The sequence below is a fragment of the Chiroxiphia lanceolata genome, chromosome 2 (assembly GCF_009829145.1).
Source record: "Chiroxiphia lanceolata isolate bChiLan1 chromosome 2, bChiLan1.pri, whole genome shotgun sequence".
Lineage (NCBI taxonomy): Eukaryota > Metazoa > Chordata > Aves > Passeriformes > Pipridae > Chiroxiphia > Chiroxiphia lanceolata.
Window position 1 is genome coordinate 19,806,877 of NC_045638.1, and position 26,505 is coordinate 19,833,381.

A 26,505-nucleotide genomic window follows, 5' to 3' on the forward strand; every position below is an offset into this window, starting at 1 on the left:
TTTCTGTTCTCACAAAACTGTGAACAGGAGTTTTTACTTTATCAGAGTTCCCTAGATGTACAGAATCAGTTTAATTCAGATTTTTTCCATTTTCAACATCGTATTAATTATACCTAATCTCTAACAACAGCTGTTCTGAAAAAGCATTTTTATTTATGTCAGATTCATTAAAATCAAAGAAGAGATAAAAGATGCCTTCCCAGGTTACTCCAGAGTAAGCACTACTGTATATATATTGTCTCATGCAAGATTCATGACTGACAGTGGAGCAGTTTTTAATGCACGTTAATTTCACTAAGACATGTATTGCACAAATATTCCCATTGAATTTGGGCAAAAAGACTTAAGGCTCAATCTGAAATGAATACCTATTGAAGTATTTTAGGAAAAGCAGTAATACAAAAATGAATTAATGTTCCCCTGGGTAATGCACCTTAATTTATATAATTTTTAAGATTTAACATACATAGTTGAAAGACATCATAAAAGAAAGGAGTGCAACTGGATTTTTCTCTGTAGCTTGTAAATAACAACACATTCTGTGTACTATCCATAAAGGAGCAGGAACAAAGTTCCAGGTACCTTTCTTTGCACTTTGGGCCCAGCATTAGTTTCCAGCAGTAACTGTAAGAGTTTTGTCCTGCTCTAGGCGCTGCTATTCCTTTCAAGGCTTCAGGGGAAATTCCTGGCTTTCCTCATGCCCTCCCTATGTTCCAGTGTTGATACCTACAGAGGAGGGAGAGAAGGTGGCCTGGAAGTGGTAATGCTGGCTTTGGGCCAGGCAGTGTCTTTCTCTCTCTTATTCGATTAAAAGGAAATCAGTCTGGTAGCAGTTAAAAAGAAATGGAGGTGCACTCGGTATGATCATGTGCAGGTACCACTCCTGTGCATCGTGTGTGCCTGCTAATGGTCATCAGCTGCCTCCTCTTTGATGCTCATATGCTTAAGTAATTATTCCAATCAAAACTACAAAAAAAATTAATTTCCATTTAAGACAGGTTGCTTTCTCAGAAAGGCTTATTTGTCAAAAACACACATAAAATTGTATTCCACTGGTGTAATTGAAATTTCTGCCTTGTTCTTCATTTAGGATAGATGTTTACTCAGGGTTTCTGTAGTATTAAGGGACAGAGATTGTCTTGTAGCAAATCTCCTATTCTGCTCTTTGATGGGCAGATCTTCACTGTGATGAGCAGATCATAGAGGTTGACAAAAAAGATAACATTAAAACTCTTGAAAGTTTGTCTTCTCATTGAATCAATGAGAAGACCTAATTAGTAATTGAAAAGATAATTAAAATTTGACAAGCTGCCAAGATTTGTATAGCACGTTGTTATTCTTTTTCAATAGTGCATTATTTTTTGAAATTATTCATTACTCTTTTGGCCTTTTTCTTTTTCTTTCCTGCCTTCCTGCATCTGATTGCTCATTTCAGTTCTCCTAATTTTCTAATAATCTGAATTTTCATTTGCCTGTTGTCAACACCTTATTTCATTCTGTGTTCTCCTTGTTTACATTTGCTGCTTTTCCTCCAAAGGTCTCTGACTCTGTTGCTTTCCTGCTCAGTCTCATATTGGGTACTCATTAACTTCCCATGAATTATTCCCTTCAGGTATTCAATGCTTGCTTCTACAATTTTTCATGACCCTGCTTTTGTTCCTTTCTCTTTATATCGGAATCAAGACTTGTCATTGTTCCTGTTTACCAGTATAATTTTCTGAAACTCTTGTATGCTTAGGTAGAAAGAAAGGCAAGCATATATTTTTGTGTGCTTAACAAGGCTAGAAATTAATTATAAGTGTAAAAGTTAAAATCTCTCCCTTGACTCAGACTCAAATTTCATGTGAGTTCTCTATTTACATAACCTTGCGATTTCTGACTATCTGTATTCAGAGTAGCCCCTTTCTATTTTGCCCATATCAATGCATTGTCAATTTAGGACTACTTCTCTGATCAACAAAAAATTTCAGATAACATTGATGAAAACTCCAATTTAGTCTAAATCGGGGGGCAGGAATTTGTCTTATTAAGACTTACTGAAAATATCTGAAGCACCACACAGATTGTAACAGGCCAACACATCAGGTCAAACTCAAGAGGAGACAGATTGAATCATAAACTGCAAGAGACTTTCTGAACATCTTCCTGAGGCCTTCTTCAAAGACATTTGTTTTATTTAATGGTGTATGTTACCCCAATATGTTTCTAAACAGACAAGAAAGAGGAGTCAAGAGTCATAAGAGTGCATAAATGTACTTGAAATGTAGCACTCTTCACACTGTGTTCCGGCCTGAGTGACAACAGTTGCTGTGAAGCATCTGGAGAAGAGAAAGGATTAAGCCCTGGATCTTGAACGATGCACTCATACTTGGGCAGTGAACATCAGGGTGTGGTCCACATCTGAGACTGGTGCTGGACTTCTATTCCTGCTTCTACGAAGCTGACCTTAAACAATTTCCTTGGGACTAAATTAAAATAGGGAAGGAAGTGTCAAACTGCAAAGTTGTAACAGACCTTTGAAATGCTTGGCTTTTTCTGGAGGGGAAACTACATCCTTGAGTGCGTGCCTGAGCTCACTATGCAATGGAAAGAAGAAGCAGGTGCTGTATCATAGACCTGCTGTGATGCCAGACAGGGCTGCACAGGACCCAGAAGACATGGGTTCACTGTTCTCCAGCGTGGCCTGGCAGGAGGTTCAAACTCCAGTTTCTTGAAAGAGCTATAAGCCACTAGGTTAGAGAATAACCTAAAATCAGGAATTCCTTTGTTTGTCTTATGTTTGCACTAGTTGATTATGTCTTTGCTTTGGTTTTTGGTTTGTTGTTTCTTTTTTTTTTTTAATAGTGGTGGTGGTGACGGCTGTTTTTTGGCTTTGGTTTGAGGGTTTTGGGTTTTTTTTCCTTCGCTCTTTTCTTAGTTTTGTTTTGGGTGTTTTTTTTTCCCCAGAAATATATTCCCACATCTGCTTAGTATTCTGGCCATGAAGCTTTTCTTTTACAGAAGAGCCTAGTTCCATGTCTTGGAATGAAAGCTGTGGTCATCACTTGTTCCTGTAAACACATTACCTTTTATATGTACCTCTGGAAGACCACCTCCTGAACTTCCTGCCTGTTCAATCACTGCTGTGTGGACCTTAGGGCAGCGTGGCAGGGCTGAGGTATGGAGGATTGATTGTAAACTGACATTTCACTGACCATGCCAGAATGGCTGTAGAAGCCTGGGCAATTTTCCTGGCCTGAATTTAAATGCCTATGTACAGTCTCTGTTAACCATCTAACACAAACCTTTCATTTTGATCATCTCACATGTAAATTGGAGTGATTATTGAGAGCTGGACATTTCACAGGGATATGGATTGGTCCCCTCTGCTGCTTTGGATTCAGTATGCTGTATATGTCATTATGAACATTGTAAACTTAATCATGGTAGATTTTGTTCTTACTAGTCACAAGTCTCAAACGATGTGAGGTATTATTCCCACTTGATTTCTAACACTGCTCTTTTTTGTGAGACTAGAGATGTTCATTTTCAAAGTAAAATCAAGAAGTCATTCTTTATGCTCTCAAAATCTATCAAGAAACAAAGGCTTACCTTATTTTGATTTTTCTCTGTGTAGGATCTTGTGTAGCAACCAATGTGTTAGTCCTTAGACTGAACTTTTCTACATTATTAATATGACTTTTCGAGGTCTTGCACTCTTTTGTACCCCAGACTACAATACTGATGGCATTGGGACCATCAGTAGCAATTTTAAATCACTTTATTAAAAGACTTTCTTGTTATTTATTACATAAAAACATTACCTGGAGGGCATATTCTGGTGAACATATTCTTCGGGGATATTTGCAGCTCAGGATGTCTCTAGGCCTTTCTGTAGAGTGCTTCTTTTTGAATATGTCAAAAAAAGACTGTTAAAAATACTGTGAAAAAGCCTAGTCACCAAAAATTAGAATGTTATGCAGACATTTTCTCTAGAGGTGTATAAGTGTGTAAGGTATATCAGAACCCAATTTTTGACCAGGACTCTTTTAAATACCTCTACCCAGAAGGAAATCTGACTGTTTCGCGCTTACATTTGCAAACATAAGTAGGATGTACTTAAGTATTGTTATTATTTACATTGATAATTATAATTTCTGGGTTGAATATTCTCTAACATTCAGTGAGGAGCTAAATTTACAGCCTTACCTGGTTTTCTATGTCACACATTGCTACATATTAAACCTATTTGTCAGATGAGTGTTGATTTGAACAGAACGGTCTCTTGCTCAGAGTAGCCCTGCTCATGGTAAAGTTGTGCCTTAGCTTCAGGAAATGCACTATAATTAAATGCCAATAGAAATTACTAACTTGGCAGTAGCTCAAGCACTTTATTGCAGTGAGGTCTTGATTGCTTTTATGCCAAAGTATTGTTAAAGCAGCACTTGATTTATCCTGAATTTACAAGATGGTGTCAGATTGTAATCTGGTTCCTGGGCATTAGACTACTTCCCTGAAAAATAGAAGGAGTGTAGTTCACTTTTTATAATTCTACTGTTGTTTTTTATGGTTAATAAAATATTCTTCACATACAATTCTGGGTATAGTGCTGTGAGGGCTGGATAATGGTACTAGGCAGAATTAAAAACACTAGAAAGGCAAAAAGCCTGAGTCCAGTTTACGAAGAACATAGAGCGGTATTGAGTACATAGTATGAATGGGAAAATTCCCTGCTTTGTAGACTCCGTGGCATGTGTGTATTTCCAAATGTGACTTTGTTGTCTTTTTTTAAATAAGAAAATACATCCTCTCATTCTCAAGCTTCACTTTGGAGACAGTAGGACTTTTTCCTACTGTTTTTCTCTTTTTTTTCATCCTCCCTCACTCCCAACATTTATCTGTAATCTTGAGTCTAAACAGTACTCTGTGGATTTTTGTACTTGGATTTGATATTATTGAATAAAAACTCACAATACTTTCCGAGAGAAGTAAGCAGAAGATGCAATATCTCAAGCTGCAGTGTAATTTGGTTACTGAAAACTCTGATGTGCATCTGCTTGGTTAAGCAATAATGATATTCATTGTAATGCATAAACCAGGTGGTAAGTGATGTGAATGTCTTGCATATGAAAATATTTTACATTGACACTTTTTCATTTCAAGATAAAGGAAGTTGCATGCTACTCAGCTGTTTGTTCTTCCAAAAGATTCAGCAGCAGTTTTCTGTAGAAATTCAGTGCTAGAAACAATAAATTTATATTAATCAGCTTCATTGTGCAAAATTGTACAGATACAGCAGTTGAAATAATGTGATAGTACTGAGCAATTTGCTTCTCATTTGCTTAACTGAGGATGGGATTCAAGCTTCATGTTCTGAGTGCCTTTCAATCTGGTGTATATATGATTAATGTTGGTGAGTCACTTCTGATGGGAATTTTAGCTTTTTCTTACACTGCAAGATAGGGAGACTTTCTACTCCTCCCACCACCACTTTAAAAGTGCTGTTGAAGACAGAAAAGAGGTAATTTTTCACGTTTTCAGAGGTAAACTGTGCTAAAGGAAGTGAGGAGATAGCCAGTCCCTTGGCATTTGCTGCACAGGTGTCTGCAAACCACCTAGGACAGCTGAGATTGGGATAAAAGGGTAAGTAGATTGTTATGCACTTGAGAAACCAGCTATTCTTAACTGCTTATTTAAATTCAGAATTTAGCTGGGAAGGCTAGTCTAGAAGAAGGATTTGGGAAGGAAGTAATTCTGAAGGTGCAGGAAGGGGTACATCATAGGAATTGGTGGAGCTCTGGAGACCTGTTTATGCCTGCCAGGAGTAAGCTGGGGAGAATATAGTGCTTCGTTTACATAGGTTAGCTCAAAAGCTCACTGTAGCTGACTGTGAAATAATGTAGGCATGTCTACAGAACTTTCCCTGTGATTCTAAAAACTGTTTTTTATCTATGTATGTGTGCCTCTGCATAAAGAATACAATATGCAGTTTGATTATGATAGTCACCATAAAATTCATCAAATAGGGCAGAATGGCTTACATAATGGGGAAGTTTAAAGGGCTTCACTTCACATGTACCTATTGACCAGATGCTTGGAAATGCCTAAGCACACATACATATAGGGGAAGTCTTCTGTGGCATTTTACAGTATTTAAACAGCTACTGAATGCAACAGGGCTTAGGCAAATGACTTGCTTCTGTTTTAGAAAACCCTGGTAGATCTCTGTGTCATTTTAGACCTATAAATAATGCTAAAGTATGGTCTTATATTTAAATGAATATGCTTCACCTAGAATTTGAAGTCTACCCAATGTCACTTACGACATTTAGTACAGACCTCTTGAGCTAGTGTCTTGTGGTTTTTAGCTACTGTGTCTATATTGTGTTTTGTTGAGCTGCAGCTGTAAGATTGGACAGAGCGGGATCATTTGAGGCTGACCACTGCAACTGTAGGCAACTGCATTGTGTGATTCTTCTCATTATGGTAGTGACCTTCACTACAAATAACATAACCAACTATTTGGTGACCTCTAGGAATATAGTCTTCTATCTTCAGTCTGCTACCTTTTGAACTGGTATTTCAAATGTGACTCAGCAGGAAGCATTTGGCTACAGTGAGTATCAATACTAATTATCGTGACATTAGTAATTGTGCTGCTAGTTTGGGTTCACATTATTGTTAGATATACATGTCTAATTAATTCTATTACAGAGGGAAAATTGCATTCAATTTGTATTACTAGCAGGTTGGAAAAAAAAATTAACCCTTGGGGGAAAAAAAAATTGTCTAATGCAGACTGCCAACACTTTAGAAAGTGACTTTATAAAAATATTTGAGTTATTTATTGTATCAGAGGTTGACATTTTCCCTTCTTCTCACCTCTGTTCCTCACAGCTCTTGGAGCTCTGTTTGCTTTCTGGAAGTATAATGTCATGCTCTGAGTGAAAAGGCTTATTTCTGCCCTAGGCTAAGAGTAGAAAGGATGAGTGCTTTGGTAGTGCAATGCTGATCTGAACACTGCGAGAGAAAACAGATCTTTATGAAGGTATAAAATGAAAAGATTTTATAACCTCTTCATTAGTTCTAATGTTTGTTTTCAGTATTCTCTGTAGTATTTTTTTCTTTTCTGAAGAAATCTATAGCTTTTTCACAAATAGCTTTACCTTGTTGATTTTCATAATTCATTCTTCATTGAAAATCTATTAATGCCTACAGAAGATGCTCAGGTCGAGCTCCTGGCTGCTGTAAAATGCCCACAAAATACTAAGCATGAATACCATTGGGCATGTGCACTTATCCATCACTTTGATTTTACAAGTCTGGCCATGCAGCCTGCTGAAGGTCGTCCACTTGACTGTTCCCTAGTGGCACTGCAAGCTCAAGATCTCCACAGTGCATTCCTGCATCCATTCTGAGTGGTACATGGAAAAATACACCTCTTTGATCACAAACTCTGACTGTAACACCTAACTACTGTGACAGGCACTTTCTTAAATATCCTGAGTAGAACATTATGTTTTTATTGTGCTGAAAAGGGATCAGAAAAATGATTTGGTACATTGCTTTCTCTGAATTCCCATTTCCCCAGGCAGTTTGTGCTTGTGCACAGACACCTTTGTTTTTAAAGTTTACCTTTTCAAATACATGTATCATCTGAATTCACATAATTCTAGATATTATACAAGGAACATTGCAAAAGAAATTATAAAAGGAAGATGGAATAGCAGATCTAGTTTTGCAGTTCCTCACAAAGCTCAGAGCCAGGTCTCTCTTCATCCCGGCTATTATTTCCTGTGTCATGCTGTATGGGCGTGAGGAGCCTTTGTGGCATTCACCACTTTTGTTAACTCTGATTTGTTGAACGGGCAACTTCTCTAATAGTGTTTTGAAATACTTTGTGATTTTGTGCCTGATGGTGCAGTGTAGCTCTAACAGCAATCCTAGTGGGAAAAAACGAGGAAAAGTGCATGAATTCCCACTAAGCTGTAGTCAGAGCTGACAGGTTGCTGAAAGCCAGCCACTGCTTTTGCAGATAAGAATGCCTTCAGCTAGGGGCATGGAAGTACCTGGTGAACCCAAAGAAGAGCAACTGCAGCTGTGGGAAATTCTGGGCTCTTTTAAGATGCTTGCATGAAACTCAGTAAAGATCAAAACAACCAGATCGGTAAAATGGTAATTTTTTTTTTTTATTTGAAATGTCACTTTTCTGTGCTGTCCATAGAGCTCCATTAACTAATCTTCAGAGATGGGTTATGCTGCATGGTAAATGGTCAGTGTGCAACAGTTAAAAATAACTAAGTGATGCCATCTGCTGTCTTAAAATCTTATTTAATGTTATGTTTGACTGAATTGTTATCCTAAGAAGTGGAAACTGCCTACACTGAGAATAATGTTAGAGCCGTGACATGCTATCTGATGTGTATCAAAGTTATGCAATATAAATACTGATTCTGACTAAATACAGTAGACTACAGAATGTCAGAAGGAAATGTGATGGTAGTGTCAATCCAATATAATTCCTCAGTGAATCTACTTTGCAAATAACTTAAGATTTTTTTTCTGACTGTTATATTTTTTTATATTTCTGAGAGGAAGATGTAAAATCCTGGAAAATAGAGGGGAACATTCATTTACTTGGAGCACAGGGGAACATATTAATTTCTAGATGTAGTACACTAGGACTCTCCCATTCAAGCACTGTAAACAACAGAAGTTCTTAATTTGCTACCTCTCTCATATGGGAGTATATCTATAAGATTCACAAACGACCAAACTAACAGAAAATTAATTCTACAGTTAATAATCCCTAGAAATGTTTTACTTTGCAGCTGCCTTTTAAATTAGAAGGTCTGCAAATCCTAGTTTGACAGAGAGGAAACTATGCATGTATTTACATCCCTCCTGTAGCTTGTCATACTTCTTTCTTTTAAATGTCTGTAAAATGCCTTCCACTGCAGCCAGACTGTCCACTCTGGAGAATACAGAAATCATGAGATGGATTGAAAAATATAGAGATGGATTTTTAAAAATATGTACTTGTTCGTTCTTTTGACTTTTCTAAACATTCACATATTTCCAAATATGAGGGCACAAACCCTGCTTTAAGAGGCAGAATAAAATGTGAAGCAGAAATCTCCATGTGTTGGTCTTAAAAACGTAGGACCTTAACTGCAGGTCACAGAGTTTATTGCAAAATGTCCAAGTGTCCATCAGCCCTGAGATTAGCTCAGTTGATTAAAACTTGGTGGTAATAATACCAAGGTCACAGGTTCAATCATATCCTATATGGGCCATTCACTTCAGAGTTGGACTCCATGATCCTCGTGGGTCCCTTCCAACAGAATATTCTGTGATTCTGTAACCAAAAGCTCTGACAGTATAGAATTGTGATGCATTTACATGCATGCTAATCTGCTGCTGTTAAGATAGTCCTCAGTGGGCATGAACTGTAAACTGTGTATTAGGCTTTACGTGGGATAGTGTCCAAGTGAGTGGGGAGAAAAATTTGGATAATGTAATCTATGAGTTCCTATTATATTTCCAGGGCAAATGCTGAACTCATAATTAGAGCATCAGTAACAATGTAAGGAAATATTATGTTCTTGGCTGTAGAAAAAGTTATCTGAAGGAAACAGTACATTTAAAGGTCTTGTTGAAAAAAAGCAGGAAGAGATTTTTATTCCTCGTGAAAAATCAAGGAGCTCTTGAGATGAAGTTTTAAAGAAGTTGCAAAAATGTACTCATGTTCTAATTAGTGCACCTTTCTCAGGGAATTATGACTGGCTGTTAGCAAAGGTTTTTCTGGAAATGTCTAGGCTTTTGGATAACGTGTCTTCCACCACCCCAGTCTGGCCTTATGGAAAACTGAACTTTCTGTCTACAGGATAATGCAGTATCAGGTTGTTCAGAGTGCTTCTGATTCTGTAAGGTGATGTGGGCAGTAGAGTAAGGATTAAAGGTATGGATGATGGGAAGGAATGACCAAAAGGTAGGGGAAATGGTAGAATCATAGAATAAAAGGAAAACCAGGCTGTCAGAACTGGCTTTTCTTCAGTCTGCCCACCAAGACTTTCTTATTGCTATGCAAATTTTGACGTTAACAAAGTACTTCATAAATTCAAACTGTAAATGCAAAGGATTTTTATCTCATATTCCCTGGTGCAGTCTTTACTTTTATAATTCTTGTTCTTTTACAGCTGAGTGCTATTTCCAGGGAAGCCAGTTCATGTATTTTAGAAGTGAGCAGTGCTTTGGGAACTCTCCAGTCTGACTGAAAAAATACAAAACCTTAAGTGAAGTACCAGCATGAAGACCTAGAAATGCAAGGGACCATGCACATGATCAGTATTCATCTTCATTCCTGCCATTCCTGTTGCAGGAACAAAAACACTTCAGTAACTCATCTGGTTTTTTGGTTTGATGCTGAATTGCCAGAGCTGTCTGATTCTGAGTCTAAACTCCACATTATGAGAAGCCTCTCTGAGATTTTGAAGTGCCATTTTGAGCACTGTGTCATGGGAGGGGGTTGTGAATGAATCTCAGGTTTGTCTGAAAGACATCATTGTGGCTGACTTGCTGCAGTCTAACACCTGTCAGGAAGATGGAGGAATACTCATCTCTGAAACAGAAAAGATCATCTGTTATGGCCCTATGAACTAGGTGCCAAAATGCCATTTCCCTGTTAACTGGCAGCAAAAGTGCAGCAGTAGTTTTGGGGGTGATTGTGATGTGCTTGGCTGAATAAATAACAGATCAAGATCATGGGGCAGATGGCTGGGTCAAAACATTTTTTTTTCTTTGCTTGTTTCTCTGTTAGTGTGATACTGTATATATACCGTTTTTTTCTGCAGCCTAAGATTTGTATGATGAATACCAGCTTTTTAAGGAAGTCTGGTGCTTGTGAGATAGATTGCAAGTCTGCTGTAAGCTTTTATTGACTTGGAAAGATTTGCTTTAGTCCCTTCAGAATTACCCTATTTTGTTACCTCAGGTTATTTCTATAAGCCTGCTTTATGAAAATTGTGTTGTATTGAGTTTCCTTATATGATGTAGCAATTCAAATAAATATAGTAGTGTGACACCTTCAATCAAAGTTAGGATTCAATCTATACTTGAGATGATTTGCAGTTTAAAAATGAAGTTCCATTCATAATGATTTGTCAGTTTAGAAAATAGTTGCTATTTTCACTCACTAGGCCAAGCAAGTATGAACTTTTTATGCTTATTAGAGCAACATTCAGGCAGCTGTAATTTTTAAATGAAGTTAGGTAGTCTACTAAGGAACAAGAATTCTTTTTCCAGTTCATTAATTTTCTCATTTCCTTTTCTTTTGCTTCTTGCTTGACTTTCATCACAGAGTAAAGCACTAGCATCTTTACATTAAACAAATATATCATAGGCACTCTTATTTCCTTACTCTCTTAAAATGGGTCTTGTAAAAAGAGTAAGATTTTCTGAGTGTACTGGTTTTCTTTCCTTCCATGCAGTGTTGCAAAATGCATCAGCAGTTCAGCAGTGTAAACCTGGAGTTGGGGGTAATCACCTTTGACTGCAGCATTTAATTAATCTGGTTTGTATGTGCAGTGCTTTATAGGAACTCTTTATAGTAGCTCTTTGGAGAGTGTAAATTGCAAGAAACAGAGTATTTATAAAGCTTCAGAAAATGTCCCTCGAAGCATGTGTGTTGTAAGGTGTTTCTTAATGTGGTTAGGCAGCTGCTGTCGTTTGTTAATTTGCCGAGCCTTTAATTGTACTTTGTATCATCAGATCTGGACTCTATCCAGCATTGATGTTTCCCACTTGTAATGCTTTTGAGTTTAGGGACTTGCATGCATGCTGTGGGAAATTAAGGCCAGAGACTGACAGTGACTTTGGTGGTGTGCCTTGGGAAAGATGTTAAAGCTGATGTATACCATGAAGTTAAGGAAGCAGGGGCAAGGGAAAAGTAGGCATAAACCAAAACCTGTTAAATTTAGACACACTTTCTCTTTTTCTAGTTGTGCTGGTGTTTTCAAGCCTAATCTCTTCTTTGCCTTCTGTATAGTATGTTTTGTTTGCTACTTAGCTAGTGGCCAAGCTTACAACATCCTGGCAGACTGGGAAAGGAGCAGTTAAACAGGATGCTGGCTATGGCAGGAGAAGCATCAAGTAGATCCAGGTAATGGCAGCTCAGCCTTTAGCATCTTGGTAACTTCATTAGTTTTTGGCTTGCAGAACTGTTTTCATATCTACAGTGTCATAACTTAAAACTTTGTGAAGAGAAGATAAAAAGCAATTAATCTTCAATCTCTCTACAGTACTAAGTTTCTAATGGCAAATTTATAGCAGCTAGTAAGAGCGGAGTTAGTGTTTACAGGCCTGAAGTTTGGTGGTATTGAGCATATAGTAATGTATAATTCAGTTAATGTGAATTCAAATTGGTTGAGCTATGATATGATCTGATGGCCACAACCTTACTTTATTATATGATGAAATGTGTGCATGCAGCATTAGCACTCTGCTTAGAGAACTGAAGTCTTTAACATCCTAGACCATTGCGTGATAAATCTTCCTGCAGCAGCCCTTGCTGTCCCTGGGCTCTCTAGTTTCAGTCACTTCAGGTTTGTGAAGGCTCACTGGCAGAGTGGAGTTTTATAGATTCCTGCTGACCCAGGATCTTGAGGGAAATGTAGAGTCCCCAGCTATGGGAGCAGAACCTTCAAGAATCTATAAACTTGGCCACAGAGAGAAAATGACCACATCCATTAGGACATGAGATAATATCTCCCACACACTGAAAGAAAACAAAAACTAAAGTGCAGAATCAGACTATGTGAAAGCATTATCTAGTACATTTTAAAACAGCACTGTATGTGTTTCTATTTTAAGATTATTTAATATAAATTGATGTTATCTAACTCTACATCTCCACATGTCTCCACTGAGAGAATGTCATCCTGAGTGCACAGAACATGCACATTGGCTTGAAAGAATAAGTAACTCTTTGCTATTTTCTCTGAAAAGTGAAGACAGGAAAGAGGGAATGCAATTTCCCTTACTACCTTCCTTCCCCAGGCCAAGCAAACAAGCAAAAAGAGTTTTATTGGAACAAACGGGCAAAGGATGAGCTAAAGCCCTGAAGACATCTCAGCTTTTGAAGCCTCTTGCCACTTTGCATCACAAACACTCCTAATGTTCAGGATTTTGCACTGTATGAAGGCCACCTGGAAACCTGATGATGGTTCTTCTTAGTTAAGCCTTAGGATGAAGTGGCCTTCTTTGGGAGCTGAATGAGTATGAATCTCCTTGCTGAAATCCAGAAGATTGAGGGTGGATGAAAAATACAGTCAGAACAGCACTCTGGTTTCAGTAAGCACCATGCTTCCTGCTTTTTCAGTTTTCTGTGCACCTGGCAAGGGCACAGAGGCTATTTTTGAACTGTCTAGACTATTCTTCTAAAAGGGATCTCTTCTTTTTCCTCTTCTGGTTATTGGTCATCAGGCAGAAAGGAGTTAGCTCATCTCTTTGTGAATTTGCCCACACACTGAGCCCACATAAACATTTTACAAAGCATATTTATAGAAGTGTTGTAAGAACCCATCTCCTCAAGAGCTATGCATTTATAAAACTGACTTGCATGTAGTTTAATGAGTCCAGCAGGATGGCTACTGAAGTAAATTTTTCTATGACATTTTCTATTAAGATAAAATCCACTACCCTCCCCTAATGTCCCCCCTGTTTACCTTGAAAAGGTTTACACATGTACACAAAGATAAAATGTGAATGTGCAGCCTAGTCATTTAAATATTCAATTACTTCAATAATTGAATATATTTCTCCATATTTGAAAAGTCATAGCAGTCAGGCAAAATCGCTGGTGACTGGAAAAAAAGGAAACATTGCTCCCGTTTTTAAAAAAGGGGAGAAAGGAAGACCTGGGGAACTACAGACTGGTGAGCCTCATCTCTGTGCCGGGGAAGATCATGGAGCAGATCCTCATGGAAGCAATGTTAAGGCACATACAAGACAAGGAGGTGATCCAAGACAGCCAGCACAGCTTCACTAAGGGCAAGTTATGCCTGAGCAATCTGATGGCCTTCTATGATGAAATGACTGCAGCGGTCAACAAGGGTACACCTACCAATGTCATCTACTTAGACTTCTGTAACACCTTTGACCTGGCCCACACAACATCGTCATCTCCAATTTGGAGAGACGTGGATTTGAAGGGTGGACTATTCCTGGATAAGAAATTGGCTGGATGGACACAGAGTTGCAGTCAATGACCCTGTGTCCAGGTGGAGGTCGGTGATGAGTGATGTCCCTCAGGGCTCTGTCTTGGGACTGGCACTCTGTAGTATCTTCCCCAGTGACACAGACAATGGGATTGATGCACTCCCGTTGAGTTTGCAGATGACACGGTGCTGAGTGGTGCAGCTGGCACAACAAAAGGATGGGATGCCATCCAGGGGGAGCTGTACTAACTTGAGAAGTGAGCCTGTGAGAACCTCCTGAGGTTCAACAAGTCCAAGGCGCAGCACGTGGCTCAGGGCAATCCCAGGCATAAGCACAGACTGGATGAAGAAGTCATTGAAAGCAGCCCTGTGGAGAAGGATTTAAGAGTTCTTATAGACGAAAAGCTGAGTATGGCCAACAGTGTGCACTCACAGCCCAGAAAGCCAACCACAGCCTAGGCTGCATCAAAAGAAGGGTGGCCAGCAGGTCAAGGGAGATGATTTACCCCTTTACTCTGCCCTTGTGAGACCTCACCTTGAGTGTTGCCTCCAGGTCCGTGGTCCTCAGCACAAGAAAGACATGGACTTGTTGGAGGAGAGGAGGTCACAAAGATGATCAGAGGCCTGAAGCACATCTCCTGTGAAGACAGACTGAGTGAGCTGGGGTTGTTCAGCCTGGAAAAGAGAAGGCTCCAGAGAGACCTTATTGCAGCCTTCCAGTACTTGTTACTGCTTCTCTTTCTCTGGATGATGCTTTTCCCTATTGTTTACTTTTGTTCCTTTTTTTTTTTTTTTTTGTCTTATCGCCCCAGAGAAGAATTTAGGAGAATTCTAGAGTTCTAATAGGAGCATATGTATGTGTTCATACCTTCAGTGTTAGGAAAGGTTGGTTATGAAATGCAATAACCTTTCAGACAATCTGCTGTAGCAAAAGAGAGAACCTTTCTCACGAATGTCACTCTTTTGTAATCTGAGACCATAATAGCTTTTCATTAAATGGGGTTGCTTCATCAAAGCTAACTGGCATTGGAAATTGCTGTGGATTGATGCTTTCTGGGCACTTAGAAACCTCTTGGAGTTGTTTTTGTGCTAGCATGGAAAAATTGAATTAAAATGACAGGAATCATACAGTTTTTAACAGAACAGGTAAGCAATGGCAGATGATGTTGGCTGGGACCCTGATAAGTAAAAGTCTTTCCTTTCTCCCCCATGCTTTGCCTCACTCATATCTTGGCCAGCTGTGCTGGCCACTACAGCCTCATTGTTCCTCTGGTCTTCCATCTGCTCAGCTGTGTCCAGCTGCTGGTGCTTTTCTTGTTCCTGCTCTGGTGGGGTGTTTACTGGGACCAGACTCTGCTCTGCTGCCTCTGCTGATATCTCTGTCTGACAGAACTGGTGGTGTTTAGACAGGAAATTTAGCTCAAATATATTGCTAGGCTTGTGTGGCTCTGAATCTGCCTCATGGCTTCCAAGATTACTGTGTTTTGCATAGAAATGCATGGTATGTCTCCATATAGATGTGAAAAATGCTCGAAAATTTTATTGCTTGCAGCAGAGACTGTTATTATTAGTACTATTATTGTTGTTAAGCATGACAACAACTTACTTATATTGACCTGATCTATGATAGTAATTCAAATGGTAACTGTAACTTGTAATAGCAACTGAAACAGAAAGAAAAGAAGATGCCAACAACAGCTGTCAGTTGTTGATGTCAGCTGCCAACAACAGATGTCCAGTAGGGAACAGGGAATGATCAGAAAATCATTACCCCTTTAAACATGCGCAGATGTATTAGCTATGTATGTAAATGTGGCATGTTGTACAAGTATATGCATGCATAGTTTAACAAAACCGATTTTTTTGTAAAAATCATGTGAAGTGTGAGTCAGTCTTTGGGGTGATGATTATTGACGAGGGGGGACAATTACAGACAAACAACTGAAAAAGTAGATTTGCTTAAGTTTCAAGAATAATGTTATTTCTGGAAATTAGCCTTTGCTTGTTTCTCACAAGCAGCTATTTTTTTTGGTGTTTTGGTACTTATCTGTGTGGGTGTGGGGACAAGACAGAGCAATATACATGAATCTGACTGGTAAATTTTTGTTGAATTTTATTTGCAATATATTCCGAGGTTCCTTATAAAGAAAAAGCAGGACTTATTATGCATCGTATATCATTTTAGAGTGAATTTAAGACTGCTGGAATCATGCTTAGTAAGGGCATTTATAAAGTAAATTCTGCTCAGAATGTGTTAGGTTTTTTGAGTGCATGTATGAGTAGGCCACATCTTGATATCGCAAGTGACATCACAGCTTGACACAAATTATATGTTAGGATAAGAATGGTGTTGTTTCACCTTCCTTTCTCCTTTCACATTTAACAAATGCTAATCATACTTGAATATCTCAAGACTTCATGTAGTCATTCATTTCTGATTGCCTACCTGGCTCACCTGGATGTTTCCTGCATGGGTCAAGTTCTGCACTCAGATAACCAGGTAACAGTTTTAATTACTGAGTAACATTTTGTTAGCTAACTTCTGTATAAGATAGTGGGGGATTTTCCCTTTGGTTTTTTAAAGCTGTATTTTCATTTTAGTGAAACTTAATCATGAGTCACGTCTCTAAGACCATTCCCCCTCCTTCTCTTCCAAGCCTACTGTCCTTTCTCTGCCCTTTCTCCTCATAATTGTCAGTCTCAGTACTACCAGATTCAGGCCCTGTACCTCAGTTGTGCCTGATCTTTTGTCTTTTCCAAGGACAAATGGAGGTTTCCGTTGCATGACCAGCAGTGTTTCCATCACAGTAACAAAGTGTAGACATTTCTCCTTGGGAATATAGCTAGTGATTCTATTGGGGACACCAACATCGTGGTCATGGAATGGGAACACACCTAGCTGTAGGGTGGGATGGATGCTGAGGCAGCCCTGACTTTGAGCCAGTGGTCACAGGCACTCCTGTGCACTTAACTGAACAGATGTGCACTACAGACTTGATGGGGGGAAGGTGGCATTTTGTCATGTAAGAGGGATTATTCCAGACATGTGGCTGGGAGGGGACTGTAGAGCTTCCAGAAGATGGAGCAGAACTAAAAAAAAAGGCTAGTAATCCAAACATGTTTTTGGGCAGGCCATATCCAAACTGTTGTAGCCTGAGCTTCTGGGCTTTTATGTGCAGTTACAAACATGGACAAATCCATACATAGATGTCATGGTATTTCTGTAAGCTACAGTCAGCCTTTTGTCTTCTCACCGTAGTAAATTAAATTTGGCTGGGGAAATTCTCTGTTGATTAAGACTGATATTTTAGGAACTAGTATTGTAGTTATGTCCTAACCATAGCTCGGAGCTGGATTCCTTGCTCTGAAGAGAAAGAATTGACTTATTTAACTATTACTGTTCTGTAGTCCTTCAGTAAATTTTGCAGTCTCATGGTGGTTTTCTACATCATAATGTTGAGTTTATTATTAGAATGTGATTATACTGCACTTAGTTGATGCAGGTTTTTCTTTTCTTTTTTTTTTTTTTTTATTCTGGAGACGTCTATATTCTAATGGTAGTTGATATCTGCAAAATTATTTTCGTTACTTTAAAAATGTTTAAGTTGGTAAGGGAAGTAGGGGCCTTGTAGGATTTTTTGGGGGGGGAAAAGGAGGTTTACAAACTGCGTTTGAAGGAGATTGAGTAGAAGCTCTTTGTACAATTGCAGAGCACAAATCAGTTTTAAGCAACTGTAGCTCCTCATGTAAACGGAGAGAATGAAAATTGAAAGAACGAAAGGAAAAAAAATCCTTCTTTCTCAAGAAATTGACTTTCTTTGTTTTTTTGGTACCATCACAGGTGGTCACATGGGAAAATCTCTCCTAGTCTAAGATTTCTTATGTTTCCTTGCACTCTCCTGAGGCTGTTTATTCCTCTCTATTGCTATGAAACTTTTTGTTTAGAAACTTAAAAACAAAAATACAAAAAAACCCCCTAAGGGTTTGTGCTATAGTGTATGACTAATTAGGTTTTTTTTTAGAAGGAGGAACTTGCTGTATCCTGGTACATATTCAGAAGTAGCCAAGCTACTAGACTCAGACATTTGAGGGCTTTTTTTCCCTCCTTTTATCAGGCCATATTCACTCAGACTTCCTGTCTCGGGAAATGGGTATGAGCTTCTTTCTCTCCTCCTCAGTCCCTATTTTTTGTTGTTTTTTTGGTGGGGGTTTTTTGGGTGTTTTTTTTGTTTGGTTGGTTGGTTTGGGGTTTTTGTTGGTTGATTTTTTGTTTTGGTTTTTTTTTTTTGGTTTGGTTTTTTAAATTGGAAGAGAGATGAGTTTCTAGTAATCAGCTCCAGGAGTGGGATATGTGGAATAAGAGGTCTGTTTTGGTTTGTAGATAAAGCAGAACTCAGAAGAAAACGTTATATTTGCTTGTTCTAAGGAACAGGTTCGTTTCATTAATTAGAGGCAGACTGAGATAATGTTTTAAAGTTAAAAACCTGAAGTTATAAAAAACATGAAAGTATTTTAAAATCTATGTCTGTAGCCAAGTTAGAACCTGTTCCACATTTTATAAATTCTGCTTTTAAAGTGTCACCTTATTTATATGTGGGCAAAACTTGGCTTGAACATGTGTCCCTTTGCAACAACTTTTACTATTTGAGGAAGCAGAGCTACTTGTCCTACATTATCATTCTAAACTAAAAGAATTCAGATTAAATAGGTGTGGTACTGAAAGTGAGATCAGCTTTACAACTATTGAAGCAGTTAAAAATAGGTATTACAACTAACAAAGTAACATGTAACATAAATCTGTATACTAAAGGAATTATTTAAGGGAATATTAAGAAGCCTCTTGATAGATGGCTGGCTCTGTCAGCTGACTGTCACATTTAAAGTGAAGAGATTTGTGTAAACTGGACAATTTTGCATAGGGATAATAGGAAAAAATCCCCTCAACTATGATTTGATACAGTCCAGCAATCTTAAGTACAGGAAAAAACATATTGGCTAGTTTGAGATTTTTTGATAGAGCAGCCACCAATACTTATTATCAGCTACTGCTCTTGGTGGGCAGAGCTGGGAATGAGTAAGGACATCCCTCAGTGCTTCTCACTTGCCTGCAGGGAATGATTGCTGTTTGCCTGTGGTTCAAACTGGTGGTGGTGTGTCACTGCTCCCAGTAGTGAAGTGACCTTGTTTATGCTATTTAGCTGGGCCAGTGTGCAGCTGTTTCCACTGTAAACTTGCAGAAAGCTGTTTTCAGAGTATGCTTATGCATATTACTTTGCAATTAATTTTGTATGGACACACACGCAAACCCGTCCTCCCGTAGCTGCCTCAGAGCTTTTTGCTGCTGTAGCAGAAGTGCGCTGTACATTTTCAGTTCATTTTTGCTCTGTCAGAGAAACAAGTGGGTGGGTTAGAAAGGAATGAAAGTGATGCTTATGTCACTGAAGAAACAAAACTGCAAGGTGAAGTGGCTGGGAAGCTCAAATCTTTCTAGAGGAACAAAAAATAATTTTATGTGGAACCATTAATGCCCCATTTTACAAGACACTTCAGAAAAATCATTATAAAACTACTATAATAGAAAAAGGTAAGTATATCCAAATATGAAATTGTTTTGAAAGAGTAAAATTTGCTTATGTTCCTGAATACAATCTGTGCAATACTACAATGCTCTCTTTTCTAGACAGCATTTAAAAATATAATCATCCCATTAGGTACAAGAACAGATTTGTTTGCGTTAAGAGTTCCTAAACCCGAAAACATCTAGGCATGAAAATTTTTTAAGCATCAAATTCTGGTTAGAAAATAATGGAGCTGCTGGGGATTGAAGGAGGTAAGAAAGTGGGTAAGCCCTCTCTTTTACTGTGCAAACATCCTGCCCTGGCTAGTGTCCTTGAACATGTAAGAGCTTCCCAGGGATCTTTGCTTATCGTTAATATTGGCATGCTGCACAAAGGGGAGGAATATGTTTTCACTTTCTCATGACATTTTCTTCAGTAGTGTGTGATTTTGTCCTGTTTCTGACAGAGCTTTCTCAAGGGTTCTCTTCATGCCTTCTTTTCCTGTCTCTGGTTCGTTTTGTTTTTTTTTTTTTTCGGTTTCTGTAGCCTGTTCAAATCTGTCCTGTTGAGTAGAACTTCAGCTGGTGAGAAGAGGCTTGTTCTCCCTGGTGGTAGAGCAGGGATTCCCTGGGAATGACTGAGAAGTGCTGGTTGTGGAGAGGGATTGTCTCTTTAGGTGTTGGGTAGGAGACCTGTCTTTGACTTTGCAGCATCTCTAGGTCAGGAAAAGCAAGATGTCTTACGTGACGTTGTCCCTATTACTTGTGCCTTTCCCATGAGGAGGGAGGGACATCTGAGAGACTTGTAGGCATTTTGTGTAATGCTGGAAGATGTAATGGTGAAATAAGCTGCATGGACATTCTCTGTAATGCAGAGAAAAGAAGGGGGGAAAAAAGGAAGAGGAGGAAAAAAAGAGGGTAGAGGTATGGGAAAAAAGTAAGAATTGCAAGGATTTCAAGTAAGTGTCTTTACGGAAGCGTACCTTGGAGCAAAACCCCTACAAGGGATTTGTCAGCTCATTGGAGAGCGTCTTTCTTTCTAAACAATGCAAAAGTGCCAGAAAGCTGTCCTTTGGATGGTGGAGAGCTGTGTTGTGTGTGAGTGTTTTGGAGAAGTTCTGTATCTTGGAGGAAGAGGAACTGGAGTGTGGTTTGACAGTTGCTACAGCAACTAACGTTTTTTTAATGGAAGGCAAGGATAAGTGATGGTATAAAGTCTTGTGTAACTGACGTACCTTCCCCCGCTTCCTGCCAATTTTCCAGTATATTAAAACAATAAGTAATTTATGACTTCGGCTGAGAAATGGCTCTGTGTTTGCCCAGCTCAGCCTTATTTGCAGGACTGCATGATCTTTACGGAGACAGCACAGAAGAAATTATTTACATAACGGAAAGCAGAGATTCAAGCATCTCTGAAAAGTATACTTTTCAAGGGACAAATGCACTCCTTGTTCTGCCTGAAGAAATTTTTGTTAGATGTGGATGTCACTAGGACAAGCCTTTTTCATCTCATAGCTTCCTTTCTTCTCATCCTCTCCGTTCCTCCCAACCATGATTATTTTTTTGCAAAGTTTTTTAAACTCTCTTTGGTTACCATGGAGTTCTTTTTTAATGGAGGAATGCTGATGTATTGTAGAGTAAATGAAAGATGATGCAAACTTGGGGCAGGAGGGGAATTCTGCTGGCTTTCTCTGCAGCAGTGTTGCAGAAGCAACCCTGTCATAGATGTTATTCAATAACTGCTGCCCAGGGAGAGACTTTAACGCTTCTAATCCTTTAGGACCCAGCTGGCTGCTAACAGCTGGGAAGAATGATACGTGAGTGGAAAACACACATCACATTGCAGGCATACAGACACTCACTTTTAATATTCAAAAAGGTGTCTAACCTGAGTGTTTGTTCACTAGTTTAAGGTTACATATTTTAATTTAGTGGTAGTTTCAGTTTTACTAGTGAAATGTGGGGGCATTTTACAGCTGAATATTAGGGGAAGAGGATTTGGCTAATACTCTTGTTCTTTGAAATCTCACTGGAAGTCTTAGGTTGCAAAGGGTCACTTATATAGCACTTTGCCTCCCTCTTGGGTTCTTTATGCAAGATCAGAATTAATTCTGAGCTAGAGCTACTGATTTTAATTAAAGAGTAGATATTAAACCATTAAGCATATTTGTAAATGAGTCATAAATATGAACTATTTTAGAACCTTAAATACAGATTTTTGCAGTTCTTACACTAGTTTTAAAGCCCTGTGAACCAAATGTTTACCTAGCTCTTTAGAACTAAGATTTATTTTACAGATGTCCTTGCTAATATTTTGAGCATTAACCACTCATACCCAGAACTCCCAGGTTTGTAGGTTTGAATCCTGTGTTTCATTTTGCAGTTTAAAAAAAAATTAGATTACCTTCAATATGATTCACAACAACTTTATGCTGTGCATTTACTAAAAATTATGACTGAACTAAGAGTCAGTTTTCAAGTGAATGACACTGAGGTATTTAGCTGGAATAAGTTCACTACTCTTGAGTTGCTGAGAAGCAGTGCATGAAGCATGCACACATTTTTTTCATGGATGAGAAAGTAATAAACCTTTGCTACCAATTTTATGTATTTTAAATCTTAGTAAAGGACTAGTTACTACCTTCTTGCATTCAGTAAGTCGTTTTGTGGATTCACATGAGATCAGAGATAACTGAAGTAACTGAAGTAAAGAAAAGACTGACAAAAAGATCTCTTTTTAGATATTCATGCGTTAGTGACTAGTATTTATGAGAAATTTGCAACATTTGAAATCTGTACCATAAATGTCTTCCTCCCCATAGCATCCTGTCTGTGGTTTTCTTCCTCCTACACAACACTCTCCTCCTGCATCCTTCCCCAGACCTTGAGATGACTCATTTTTCCTTCTCTCATTCACTTGCCCCAGTGACACAACCCCATCTTCAAATCTCTTTTACTCTCACTCCTTCAGGCTCCAATATTCTCCTTTATGTCTCACCATCTTTTCCTCAGTGAGACAAACTAGCTTTCGTCTCTCTCATTTTAAGAAGCTTGAGCTATTCCAACTGCTGCCCATCTTCTTTCTTGTTTTCTTGTCAAATTGATTGATTCAGATACTTGAAATACTTTTCTTCATTTCCATCAGGACTTCTAGGCTGGCTCTCATCCTTTCCATGGCACCTGACTGCCCTTATCCAGCATCCTGTGCCTACCAAATAGCACAGTGTTAGTAGAGGGACACCAGCAGAACTTGCACTTGATCAATGTGCATTGTTTCTGCTCTTTAGGTCACACAAAATGGAAGCCTTTCAGCTCCACTGAATTGTTAGTGAATTGTGGAGTGATTTTCTAGAAAACAGATAAGGATGCCTGTGTTATGAAGAACTATATGTAACAGAAGATGCTAACATTTTTATGCTTGTTTCAAAGTAGGTAAAAAATTGTTGAGAAAATGTGACGGTCAGGGAGAAATTACACAGTAATTACACACAGAGTGCAAACCTCCCATACCTTTTAAGTTAAGGGTTTCTCCTCTCAGCTGTATTTAACTGTGTTGCAGATAAGCCTCCCGCTTAATTATGCTCTGGCATGGAAGAACATGCAGGTATTTACTTGATTTTTTTTTTTTCCCCCCCTTTTTCCCAAAACTAGGTATGCTATTGCTTTTCTATACATTTTTTGGGTCTCTGATTCATGGGCACTCAGCTGGAGTGTGCAATGCTGCCGGCAGCTGTAGGCATGCAGCACACTTGTAAATGGTCTGAACTACTAAACTTTGAGATTTACTGAGTAACTGGAATATGTTAGTGTCTCATTTAGCCAATCTCTTCAGACTTTTCTTTAGATAAACTGAATTTTCTCACCTGAAGAAATGATATAATCTGAAAGCAAAAGCAGGTTACTTACAGTTTGTAAGACTAATTGGTCATCACTGGCATCAGTAAAAAATTTAAGAAGCTTGAGACAAATGTATGAGGATATTCAGAAGAATCTTATCCAGTTTAATTTAGTAACCTCAACGAGTGTTATTTAAAAGCCTTTCAGGCATGGATTTTACACATGTATTTTTTTTCCTATCAAACTTAAAGGAAAAGCACTATCCTCTTTTTATTTATTTTTTTCTCCAGATCAAAAATGACAGGAAGTTATTCGCAGTTGTCTTGAAAGTGAATTTTTGCTAAATGGTTAGAAATAGCTACTATAAAGTATTCAAAAGTAGCATTAAACCAAAGAATTTTCTGCCTTCATATTGATGGAATTACAGACCAAAGGAGTTGAACTGAAGCCCACTTTATGCAAATGATGATAGTATCTTATTGTCAAAAAGCACCATTTTTTAAAGATAGAAAACTCTTATTTGGGAAATCGAACAGTATAGTTCCATGTTTTCCAGTAAATGGTTCTCTGTGGTTCTTTAATGAAAACAGGTGCTCAACTGTTAATAGTGGGAGGCTCCATATGCAAAATTATCCACAAACATTAAATTTAGTAGGCAAAATTCTGTGTCTTTGAAATGAAAACTGACCTGGCTCAGATTCACATTGCTATGATAGGATTTTTTTTCCCAATGCCCTTGCCTTTCTCTAAGGTAGATGCACGAGCTCACCTGAGGCACCACTGTATTTTATAAGGTAGAAGGAAAATCCAATTTAGGTTCTACTGATTTTACTCAATTAACAAGGTCATGCAATTCCTGTGGAGATATGTATAAAAGTTGTAGATATGACTGAGTTTCCATGCTGTAGTTTTGTTCTAGTGCACCCCTAAAGACACAGATTTAAATTGAGAGGTAAATAGGTTGTTATATTCAAAACAAAACAAAAGCAAAAGCAGGGAGATTGTGCAATCTGTAGGATTTGTAGCAGTGAACATAAGAGATGTCTCCTGGCTGGCTCCATGCAGGCTATCCTGTCCAAGTCTGAGCCTAACATCAAAGAGAGATGCTAAACCCTCCGCCGGCAGGAGAGGGAGGGAGCTGAGTCAGCGGCTGCGATGCTCGAGGTGTCAGTGCAAATGCTGCCAGGCTGGGAAGGCTCAGGGACACGCTGAGGAAATCCTCTGCAGACCTTGGGCGGGGCTTCTCCCGGGCGGACACTGCTGAGTACAACCCCTTCCTAACCGGTTCCCTTACCTAAGAAGCGGGGCATCTTGCAGTGGGCTCCTTATCTTGTGGCTAACACAGAGGTTGCACTCTGAGGCTGCTGCAAGGAGGATGTGCATTTTCCAAGGACTCCCTTGAGCATCCCTTGATCTCATCCTGTGAAGAAACACCCCCTTGGCAACATCGGGGTTGCACTGTGGCCATCCTCCTACATGGGGCCTCCTGACAGAGATATCCGGGGGGCACCTGGTACATGGGAATCCAGCTTGGGATGCCAGAACATGGCACTGTATCACTGGAGCCTCTAGAGATAGCTCTTATGTGAAACCTGGCGAGTCAATGAGAAAGCTGTAGCCTTACGTAAGAGTCTAGTTAGAGAGTTAGCTGCAGATAAGGAGTGACTGAGATACTTGACTTTTGTTATTGAATAATTGATGCTCTGCTAAAAGGAGTTGGGTTTGAATTTATTGAATCAGCTGTGGTCATAGTCTGAGAGTGATACTTCTGACAGTTCCAGCCTTGTTTGGACCAGTTGCAGTAGATCTTGTTACCCAGGACGTGGCCCAGTATATGGAGAGTTATGAAGTGTTATTTCTGTTGCCTAATGTCTGCATATGATAACTTTTGGTCATGTGAGACTGCCAAAAAAAGAAGGAAAGTAGTTCTGGTAGCTTTCTAAGACAGGCCCTTGGCTCTTTGAAGGAAGAAGCTTTCTTTGATATATGATATCCCTGAGTGTTAAATGCGAGTCCAACCTTGCAGAACAAAGGGCTGCAGTATTTCTTAACCCAAAGACATTTGGAGAGTTTTCAGTGAGGCCTGGCCTTTGTTTCTAAGTATTTATTTAATCTACATTGCCAGGAATATTGATAGTTACATGCAGTTTTACAAGGAGGTGTGTTTAACATCTAATGTAACAGCAGCACTTGTGTAGGGGCTGTCACTTCTTTACAGCTGTGCTTGTTTACGTTCCTGGGTTTGACAAGCCTTTCATCCTATTTTGTATTTCTGCTGTTTCCCATGTATCCTGGCCAAGCAGTGGGTTTATCACTGCCACCTTGCCTGTGTGGTGGTGGTGAGGGGTCTGAACTGTGCACACATGAAGTCTCAGAGTGAAAGAATTTCCATAGCTCTCGCTGCTGTGTGTGCAGCCTGGGTGGCTATATAGATGATATATCCATCTATTTAAGAATATATAACACCTCTGTTAGGAGAAGCTGGTGTAGACACTCATTCATTGGGAATTGTATTAGCGAAACCAGATAGGCCAAAATAAGGAGCCAAAATAGGCAGCAACAACTGTACTTTTAAAGCTCAAACCCAGCTTCTGCCACCTAAATTTGAAAGTGCAAACTCATAACACAAGTTACAGAAGAATAGCAGCCATTCGTTCACCCATTCCTACATGGGTGTGCCATGGGCCATCTGTGTTAGAAAAGCCAAATTCTGACACATTGTCAGAATACTATCTTTCCCCCCCAAATAACTATTAATTAATCGTACTGTTATGAACTCATGATTGATTTGGGTGGTAACTTCCTCAGAGGTAAAAATCAAGCAGACTGCAGCAGAGTGTAGCAGCCCTCAACTTTTGAGGGCTTCCATACTGCCAAGGCATTGCTTTTTCTGCAGAAGCAAAGGTGGGCATGGAA

At 39.0% G+C, this 26,505-nt stretch overlaps 1 protein-coding gene across 4 annotated transcripts in view; it reads left to right on the plus strand.

Moving 5' to 3' along the window:
* Positions 1-26,505, plus strand: part of ARHGAP6 (Rho GTPase activating protein 6) — a 322,836-nt gene that overhangs the window by 196,809 nt on the left and 99,522 nt on the right. Inside the window, exon 1 of one of the 4 annotated variants that reach the window (XM_032679816.1) lies at positions 5,524-5,622. The exons of the other annotated variants lie outside the window; for them this stretch is intronic. The gene's annotated coding sequence lies outside the window, so the exon portion shown is untranslated. Of the gene's footprint in view, positions 1-5,523; positions 5,623-26,505 lie in introns of those variants that run through there. 4 annotated transcript variants of the gene reach the window in all.